We start from the raw sequence: 10,696 nt of genomic DNA, 5'->3' as shown, positions 1-10,696 counted from the left end.
GTAGTGACACAAGACATTTTAAATTAGATTAAAAAAAAATATTTATCTAATTCCAGTACACAAACTAATAAAATACTATTTCTGGACATAATCTGAACCAATGAAATGTCCATTGTACCACACATGGTTACCTTCAGAAACCATTCACTGGATGTCTCTTTACCTCTGGGATACCTCTCAACATGGTAACCACCCTCAAGCAAACACACATATTTACCAACTGTAAATATTCTGGAAACAAGTCAATATGATGCATGGTAAGACCGAGTATTTGGATTTTTTTTACAAACTCTCTTCATGGTGAGTACACACCATGAAGAGGTGTCAAGTCAGGTGATTGGTTGGCTGAGAGTGAGCTGTTTAAGTCTATGATAGCTTTTTCTAGTTCTGTGTGTAGAGTCAATTCGCATGAGATGTGAATGATAAAATTTTGCCTCTGATTAAAGCTTTAACACCAGTTGTTTGGTCAGTAAACGCCTGCTGGCTGAAGCATCCTGTGTTTTTTTGGAGAAATATTTAACTAAGTCAAGGAACAGCTGTAGATCTGGGAAAAACTCCTCCACTTTAACTAGTCTCATACCTTTTGTTTCCTGTAAGAACGAGCAGATTCTGGTGAAGAAGTAAACACTCTGCACTTCCAGCTGTGAGTTCCCAGTGAGATCACCTCCACTGTCCTGTGGAGAAGCCCCTGGCTGCAGTATGCAAATCAGGGAGTAGCTCGACGTGGGCAGAGTTAAACATTTCGCCCACTTGTCCCCCACACTGAGGCAAGTACCTCCGCCCACATTTGTCACCACCCATTGCAAGGGGGCCATCTGGTGGCGGAGACCAGGCAGCCCATTCTCAAACTTCAATGCAGCACCTACGGACAGAGTGGCATAAAACCCATGTATTGATTGCATTTGTAGAATAACGACACAATTCCAAATTCACCTGTTAGCTATATTGCATTAAAATACAGAGAGCTGATAATTAAGTTAAATGTATGTCTAATGCTTACGAATAGCATCTTTTTAAATCTGATTAAATCACAGTATTTACTGTTTTGTTAAACCTGCTTTTTTTTAGGCTTGCTACATAGCATGTAATAACTATCTTTTGAGTGGTGCTCTGAATTTTTGATTGTTTATTTGTTTATTTGATGGTGAGCAAAATATAATTTGTGCTTTAATTTGTGATGGTCAAGCCACCTGTCATGTGGGCATGTTTAATAAAAAGGCCCTCCTGCACACAGCTGAGTTGAGCTGCAGTGTGAATGCCGTGAGAAGCAACAGAGTGTCTCTCTTGTCTTCGTCACTTTTTTCTTCCAAGTTCGGTGCTATATCTCGGGTTCGCAACGGGTAGCTGCTGTGACCTGCCGCTCTGACAACACTATCACAAAAACGTAACAAAACACTGACAAATAAGTTTGATATAAATATTAATCTAAAAATCTAAAAGTCCAGGTTTATATTCATGAAATGCACACGAAAATAACTATCTAACATCCAGAAGACGTCATTCAAGGAGCCAGAATGAATGTTATTAATATGTCTTAATTGTTGTTGTTTGTATGTTCTTTAGTCATCAAAATATGTTTTCGAGACAATTATTGGACATCCAGAAGACGTCCCAAATAAGGTCAACATAGCCCACATTTTTTCTGGATCTTAAAACTTAAAAATCTAAACTGGGTTTACTAGTGAGAACAGCTTATAAAAGTAGTACACTTCACTATGAAATGCAATGACCAGGGTAAAGAAGCTATTATACAATGTAGGAACCTTGAACAGGTGGACAGTATATGACGATGCAACAGACTACATGGATTTCCCTTGACAGATGATTTTAGACATGAAAAGCAGTGCTCAAAACTGTGTTGTTTCATTAAAGGTACAATCGTTTCATTAAAGTACAATCCCAAATTATTGATCACCACTAGAACTATTTCACAGTGGATGACAGTTTACCTGGTACGTGATTCCTTAGTTCAGTCCACATTTATTGATGCTGTACGGCCTTTACAGCCAAAAGATTTTAGAGATAAACGAAATTAAGCAAATTTAAAAATATAAAGATAAATGAATCTCACAAGTGTTCTCTTTAAAATGAGACCAACAAGGCCTACTCCAATAGACCTCGTGGTTGCAGAAATATACTCATGTTATTATGGGAATGCAATTTTCTAGGTGAGACCTATGAAATGGGAAAAAGGGGAATATAGGCCTACATGCAAAGACAGATACACATACAAATATTTTCTCAGGCACTCATGGCTATCAGTTTGGCCACTTTAGGAAACAATTCATTATATGGCTCCAGAGCAGCTGGTTTGTAATCAGATGTGTGATAATATTTCTTTCAGTTTCACTCTGAGAAAGTGTCCTACTTCCCAGTTCGTCTGACCTTCACGTGCAAAAGCAGCCCGGAAATATTCGACTCTCTATCTGAAGTGCTCTGCTGGATCCTGACAAATAACCACAAACTCCCCCATGTCCTCCACCTCCTTGATGACTTTCTCATCGTCACACCGCCATCTTCACCCCCATTACACAGTTTCAACACTGTGACCACCACATTCCACGAACTGGGAGTTCTCCTAGCCCCAGAGAAAATGGAAGGCCCCAACACTTCCTTGGAATTCCTGGGCATCACCCTAGACTCTGTTTCACTCCAAGCATCCCTGCCTCCAGAGAAAACCCACCGGATTGCCCTACTCATTTCAAACTTCCTCCTGGCTCACACATGCACCAAACGGCAACAACTCTCGCTGCTAGGCCACCTCAACGATGCCATCCGTGTCATCCCCCAAGGTCGCTCCTTCTTGTTACACCTCCTCTCCATAGCTGCTTCCGTCCCATCTCTCCATGGCCACGTTTTGCTGGACGAAGCATGCAAGATGGAGCTAAAACTGTGGCATCAATTCCTCTTGTCCTGGAACGGCATCTCGTTCTTTTACGATGACCACATCACTAAACCAGAAGATATCCAGCTGTTCACAGACGCAGCCCCTTCCGTCGGCTTTAGCAGCTATTATGGTGGCAGGTACTTCTCAGCCACATGGCTGCCCGAATTCTCCTCTCTCACACCTTCCTCCACCATATACGAAATGTATCCAGTCCTGGTAGCAGCTATCCTTTAGGGTCATGGATGGTCAAAGAAGACCATCGCCATCTACTCAGACAACAGCGCCGTAACCGTAACCCTACCCTGACATAATCAACAAAGGGCGGTCGCATTGCCTCGACATCTTGCAGTTCATGCGGAGGCTCACCCTGGTCTCAGCCCAACACCAATTCATCATCCAAGCCTCCCACATCCCAGGCCATAAAATCTCATTCGCTGACTCTCTATCTTTCTCTTTTCAGAGATTCAGACAATTGGCACCAGCCTCCGAACCTCTTCCGACCCCAGTCCCACCGTTTTCAGCCACCGTCTTCAACTGAGCCCGCCATTGGAACATCTAGTCTGCGCTTCCCGAGATGCCATCCTCAACAGCATCGCCCCTCATACGCTCTCATCGTACCTGAATGGATGGAATTGTTACAAAACTTTCCACTCCACTTACAGCCTCCCGTTCCCTGCTTTCGACGTCCTAACACTCTCTAACATCATCACATTTGCCCATTCCGTCCTTAAGATAAAATCATCTACCAACCAGGTCTACATCAGAGGCATTAACTTTTCCGTTAAACTATCCTCAGGGCCCCATGTCCAGCCTCGTCCCACTCACACATAAGCATGCTATTGAAAGGCCTACACAAGGCCGAACCTCTTCCCACAATGAAACATTTGCCCCTCACTTCAGACCTCCTCACCCGCTGCTGGAACTGATCTAAATTTATCAAAAGAAATTTGCTTGGTGAAAAACAAATTTCTGTAACTAGCTATAAAAATGTAAACTGTTTGATATCTCAGTCAAACTACAAGCTATTAACACAAAATTTGAGTTACTTGGTTGGCATGACACTGGGAGGGGATGAGCCAAATTTGGCGAATTCTGGCCACTAGGGGGCGCTAAAAAAGATGGGAAGTTTATATCTCTTGAACAGCGACACCGATTTTTATGACATTTTGTCGGAATGATGTAGGGCCAATCCTGAGGCCATATCTTGAAGATGGTCGATACTGCTCAATGTGGGCATGGCTTTGCACAACAAATCCAAATGAATGCATTCAGCCTTTTGCACTTCCAGTGCACTTCCCATTACAGTGAATACCACGGCTCAGACGCTGGCCTGTGTCCTCACTTTTGCCCCGAGCCCGTCATCCTTCGGGGCCAACTTCCGTGGGCTCTGCGGTGCATGGGGTCCAAGTTGCTCAGAGGGGCTTGGCCCCCGTTCATAACTGCTTGCAGTTCTTATGTTTATTTTTCTCCAGCTAAAAGTAGTGCTGCAGGTTAAACCATGCAAGGGAGGGCGTTGCAATTTGGAGGGTTGGTCCAGACTCCTGCAAATATCTGAGACACAAAAAACTACATATATCCGCCTGCAGGGGGTGCTGCATGTCGCACATTCAAATAGCATGTAGTGGTATAGGCCACGCCCATTTTCGCCTAATGTTTTTTTTCACTACATCCAAAAATGTTGAAAACCTACTTTTTCGAACTCCTCCCAGGCGATTTTACCGATTTGCACGAAACTTGGCACACAGCATCTGTGGACCCTCCTGACAAAAAATCTTAAAAGAATTTTGATAGGCCAAACAATACTCAAGTTATTAAATAACAACTTCCTGCAGATTTCCTTCCAAACAGGAAATGTTGCATATCTCCACAATGGTGTGTCCAAATGAAACTTAAGATAATACTTTGACATGAGCTCCTGAGGATGTGTGCAAAAGTTTAGGTGATGACCACAAGGTGGCGCTCTTTGAATTCAAATAATTTATATATCCACAACGGTTGGGCGGATTGACACGAAACTTGGCATAATCATTGCCACTGCCCTCTTGAGGATACCTGACAAAGGACTTATCAATCCGCCACTAGGTGGTGCTCTGGTGCCAGTTTAATTGTATATTTGGCCCTGTGCCCACACCTGAATACTTTTGGAAATGGAATTTATAGGGGTGGTATAGACTAGCCCCTCCAACTTACACACCAAAAATGACCAGCAGGTGGCGCTATTTTCCACATGAAAGCGTTTTTGGCCCATAAGTCACACATAATGTGTCACACATTGTTAAACCTTATGTCTACATGTTCCCTCAATTCAGCTGAATTATTTGGTGTAGGCCAAATTGTCAGGCAAAAAGATGTATCATTTGCTGAATTATTAAACAGAATAAGGAAGCCTGGAAGCTGATATCCACATGTTGAAACAACGTATAACGTATAACGCAACAAATAAGGAAGTTGACATTTACAATGCAGAAATGCTGAGTAAAACCTGTAATGACATAATGGATATTGAAGCTCAAGATTTTGAGAGAAATGCTAAAACTGGAAGATTGGAAGAGAAAATCGGCCACCACTCAAATGTATTCAGTACATCCTCTCTTTCTCCGGGCGTAGGTGCTCGTGTCATGTTGGTTAAAATATCTGTGTGTCAGATGGTTTGACAAATGGAGCCTTTGGAACTGTTGACAGTGATGATAGATGCTTTCCAGATGCAATTTACATTGTCTTTGATAATCCAAAAACTGGACAGAACCAAAGGTCTAAGGTGTTTCGCAGGCCATGTATACCACAAAATGCAACCCATATAAAGCCAGAGGAAGATCAAGTCAATAACCGTGGAGGCAAAAGAAGACAATTTACCCTTCATTTGGCCTACAGTTGTACTATACATAAAATGTGAGGTTTAACAGTGGACAATGCAGTTGTTTCTCTAAAGAAGATATTTGCACCCAGGCAAGCTTATGTTGCTTTAAGCAGAGTCAGTTCCATCGAAGGACTCATCATTGAAGATTTTAAAGAATCTGCCATTTATTGCAATGGTAAATTCACACTGTAGTGTCTGTTGTCTGTAGTGAATAGTTTTGACTGGCTTTCTGTGTTCAAATCCAATTGTAATTTCCTGATTTCCCTCTTTCAAAACTGTAATTTTGGCACTAGTTAGCTCACAGAGGGTGGTCCTTGGTGTCAGAGGATGTGAGTTAATCCGTTAGTTTAGGCAAATACACATTCTAATGTCAAAATATGATATTCAGACATTATGTTGTGTGGATTACAGACTATTTCTCCTAATTATTTATCATGTTAAAAAGAAAACTTATTTAAATAAGTTAAATATTCGGCTTGGAACTCACACATTGCAACTTGTATTCCCTTTAAAATAAATAAATAGCCTAAATAAATATTTAAACATAAAATTAGTAAAGAGTTAACTAGACCTCATTTATTTAAAAGTACAAAAACTTTACAGGGGCTGGACCCAAATGCAGACTCAGACCAGAATAGTGGAGAGACAAAAAAGTGATTTATTGGCTCAAATGAAACAAAGGAACTCAGTGGGGGAGCACAGATGATGAGTACCACCTTGTTCAAACAAAAAAGTATTTAATGTTCTGGTGCTTTCCCTACTTAGAAAATCATGGAGGAGCACCCAAGTAAAAGGTTTAAAGGAGCTGCAGTGCAAGATGATGCTGCTGTTGTACAAGGATACGTTACGAAAGTGTCCTAAATTAAAATATCTAAGAACAAGACATACGAGACATTTTGTGGGACAGTCTTTTGTGGTGTGTTACAAGTTCACTGCTAAAAGAAAGGTGGACAGTGAAAATCGACAATTCACAGAAGAATGGACTGAAAAATGTGCATTAATTCTCCCTCCAACCAGCACAAGACCCATGTGCTTAATATGCCAGGAGACTATAGCTGTGATGAAGATTTCTAATTTGAAACAGCATTATGAGACAAAGCATAGGAATTTTGAAGAGACATTTCCTCAAAATTAAGAGGTAAGAACAACAAAAATAAATGCACTGAAATCATCATGTCAAGCTGCAAGCAGGATTCTTGTCACATCTATGACAGAACAACAAAAAGCAACAGTGCTCACTTAGAGTGGTGTGGATTTTGGGTAAGCACAAGATGCCATTCTCAGATGCAGAAATATAGAAGAATGCATGACTGAAGTGATGGACACAATGTTTGAAGGCAAACAAAAAGAGGAAATGTTCAACTATGTATTTTAATTTATGTAAAAATGGAAATGACTTTTTATTTTAGTTCCTGTTGTTGTTGTCATTTTGAATGAAAAGGACATTTTGTTTTGAATATTACAGTATTATTGCATGTGGCCCGACCACGACCAGCCCCGAGGCTGACTTCCAAGTAGGACCAAGAGTCACATACCTAAACAATGTTACTTATGAAAGCAAGTTAGCCGTAGAAACAGGATGTGATGACAAAAATCTATGGCTAGAATGGATGCGTTATACCTCAATACAAACTGATAAAACTGACTGTATAGCCTGTGCTAAGGCGAGACCTGTTTAGGCTAATACTGAATATGAACAAAGATGGCAACAATGGGAGATGCTGCGTGACCAACATATACCGGCTGGTAAGACTGTCAAAGGATGGTCCTATGGTTTATTTGTAACCCCATATGCTGAGTATATACATAAAGACTCTGACATCAGCCACCACAGTCCAAGCCCAAAAATGATAAACACTCTGGTGGGCCTGCCATGAAATGGATGCAACCCCAATGCATTGGGCTATTACAACAAATGGTATGACCCCTGGAGGAGAGACTCAGACCCCATCACCCCCTACATGAAGTGGAACACTCCAAAGGACACCATGTATAACTGGATGATGGTCCACACAGACCATAGGGGCTGCTTAGCCAGACAATTCCTGGAACCTAGGCTGCATCAGTACTGGGACGATGGCTTTGCTTTGCTGTTAGGTGCAGCTTGAATGATGGCATCATTATGCCTCTTGGCAGAGACTTGTGGATACAAACCCAAACCTATAGGCTGACAGTCAAATATGTCTTGTTTCTTTGGGCCAACCCCTTTTCTAATCAGATAAGCAATCCCTTCCGCCTGTATCCTGGGACAGCAGGAGCATCTTATATCCTGGTGTTTCAAAGCAGCCAGGAAGTGATTAACATTCTGGACAATGGACACAATATGATTTGGTCAAACATGCCTCCCAAACTACAGGCATGGCTAAGGTTAGTGTACAGTGGAAGAAGTACAAAGGAAGAGGTATCTGCATGTACCTGTCTCCCTCCCGACGGAGGGCTAGGATACAAGATATACATTACTGTGCAGCGCAGAGACGGTTTGTGGAGTTCGTCAATGCTGCACCTGCAACAGCAAGATGCACTATTGGTTTTTCACCAACCATCTGGAATACTTTGTTATAAATAACATTGTAGTGTTACAGTGAGCATATTACAAGATTGCTGTGATTAGTAAGTGCTTGAAAGAATGGCAAGCAGGCACTCGTTCCTAAAGGCAGGGGTACATGATTGGATAAGCTACAACAAGCATCAGATGCTTTCACTAAATTATACAAGGCATATGGGACATCACTAAGTCTGAAGGGACTCTGGAGGAACATTAGCCATAAAGGGGAATAGGTAAGGGTAATACGTCATTAGGACTATCAATAACCCATGGTGTCGGGAGGCATGCTGCTAAGACTGGGCAGAGTTCTTACTGTTCTCTGTCCGTCTGACCAGACGCCAAGAAAACATACCACATAAAAACAGGGACGTTTGAGTGACACAAGAGGATGATTGATAGTAACTGATTGATCTAGTGTGCACTGTAAAACTGACCTAAGGAGGTTTACCTCCTTAAGTAAAGCCTGGACCTCAACCAGATCCATGATGTGTTCCTCCTGTTTCTGTATTAAGAATACTGTTATTAAAAATAAACACATCATGTGATGTGTCCATGAGCATCTTGATAAGGGTAAGCAATACGACTCATGCAGAAAGCTACGTAGAAATGTTTTAAGTACTGTTGCCAGCATAAGAGTGAGAACTGTACCACAGTGTGGGAATACAGGAAGGCAGGAAGTTTCCAGGAACTCTGGTGGACTGTCTGGTTGCAAGACCACCGCACATTTTAAGTCCGATTGCTGGGGCTGGTAGAGGCTCTTACCTAACTCTGCCTGCTTCAGTCAGCTGGGTGAGAAAAAATACCATTAACAAAATTTTTCACAAAAACAAAACGTTACCTAAGAAGGAGTACCTTCGTAAGCTGGCCTGGGCAAGGACACAATTGCTGGGATTGATATTTTTGCTTATGAACCCCTATCCTTTACACACTCTGTGGTACATATATAGAACCATGTATGATTTATTTGCGCACTGAAACACATCTGACATAGCAGGAAATTAGACATCCTGCACTTCACTCACGGACATAGTTCCTCTCGCTTATGTCTAACACACTGTCTGATGTGGTGGCAACTACTGGTAGACTACACTGTTATCCTTTGAGCAACTACTGTAATTGAGTGTCTCCTTTGTGGGATATACCGCATTGCACCACATTATAGCACAAGTACTTATGCATGTTTTTACATAACGGTGAAGGGATTATTACTTACAGGGCAACTATAGCCATACTCATTACACTTACTGAAATATTGTTTAGTCTCATGACAATGTCTGTCTGTATTTGTACTCAGTCAGGTAAGACTGGAGGCCTTATGCCAGGGCAATTTTACCTCTCATGACGTTAAATAGGGAGAACGTTTTCCCCCCTCATGTGGCCTGGGTAAGTTAGGCATCTGTTTAATGATTATTGTGGGGCCGGGTGGTCCGGCAGATGGCTTTACCTATCCATTTAATAGATAGAGTGCTCCCATATTGGCTGATACTCATTATCAGATAAGGAAGGATGTAAGTGTCATGACCTTTACACCATGATTGGTGTTATTGTGAATGATATAATGCATGAATTATTACATCTTTGTCATATTCATGTCATTGTGTCATGTTTTTGACGAGCCCTCTCGAAGGAAGATTGTTATGTTGGTCCTTATAAAGACCAAAGGGGACTTTAGTGTCTAAAACCTGATCTGTAATACCATCACCCTATTTAGAAGTGTTCACCTGTTCTGTGTGTGTAGAAGAAAAGTACTTGAAAGGCCTGCAATGTATAAACAATGGAGAAATACATTGCACATTGGAGTCACAGTTACTGTATATGGGGATAATGGCTGTTAAGTATGAAAGAAAACAAAAGATGACTATTGCCAGATGATACCCAAGTCACCGGGAAGGGAGAGGGATGAAAAGGGGGTGTCTGGCTTTATTTTTAAAACATTATTGTATGATCCAAGAATGGAAGCTAATCGTGGGTAATCGATCAGGCCAAAAAGAAGGAGGATCCAAGGTCGTGGAAACCCCCGGACCACAATAGTATATAAAGGGAAGCATCAGAGAGAGAAATCAGTTCATCCCAGGAGAGCTCACTGCATGTATCCTGCTGTGTGAAATAAATGCCTTTGACCTGAAGATCAGCTGTTTCATCCTTGATTTAAGACTCCACCTGTGAGTGTTTGCTTAGTAAAAGTCAGTTATTTGCCAATATAGACAAGTAGTTTTGCCACTACATTTTCTGTACGTAGATGGAGACAAATATGACATGACAATATGACGTACATGTCTGATTTCTTTTGGAAGAGATGGGAAAGGAATGAGAGGGAATACCTACCACAGCTTCAGGAGCACCAAAAATGGAACAAAATCAAGCACAATTTCATTCCTGGAGACATTGTGGTCATGGTGGATGATTC

The 10,696-nt window shown here is 41.6% G+C and overlaps 1 pseudogene; it reads left to right on the top strand.

Moving 5' to 3' along the window:
- Positions 1 to 1,725: 1,725 nt before the first annotated feature.
- On the top strand, positions 1,726 to 3,425 carry LOC119024202 (annotated as a pseudogene).
- The last annotated feature ends 7,271 nt before the right edge of the window (positions 3,426 to 10,696 follow it).

This window comes from Acanthopagrus latus, chromosome 8 (genome assembly GCF_904848185.1).
Source record: "Acanthopagrus latus isolate v.2019 chromosome 8, fAcaLat1.1, whole genome shotgun sequence".
In the NCBI taxonomy this organism is placed as follows: domain Eukaryota; kingdom Metazoa; phylum Chordata; class Actinopteri; order Spariformes; family Sparidae; genus Acanthopagrus; species Acanthopagrus latus.
Note: the sequence above shows the minus strand (reverse complement) of the source record. Positions and strands in the feature narration are given on the sequence as shown.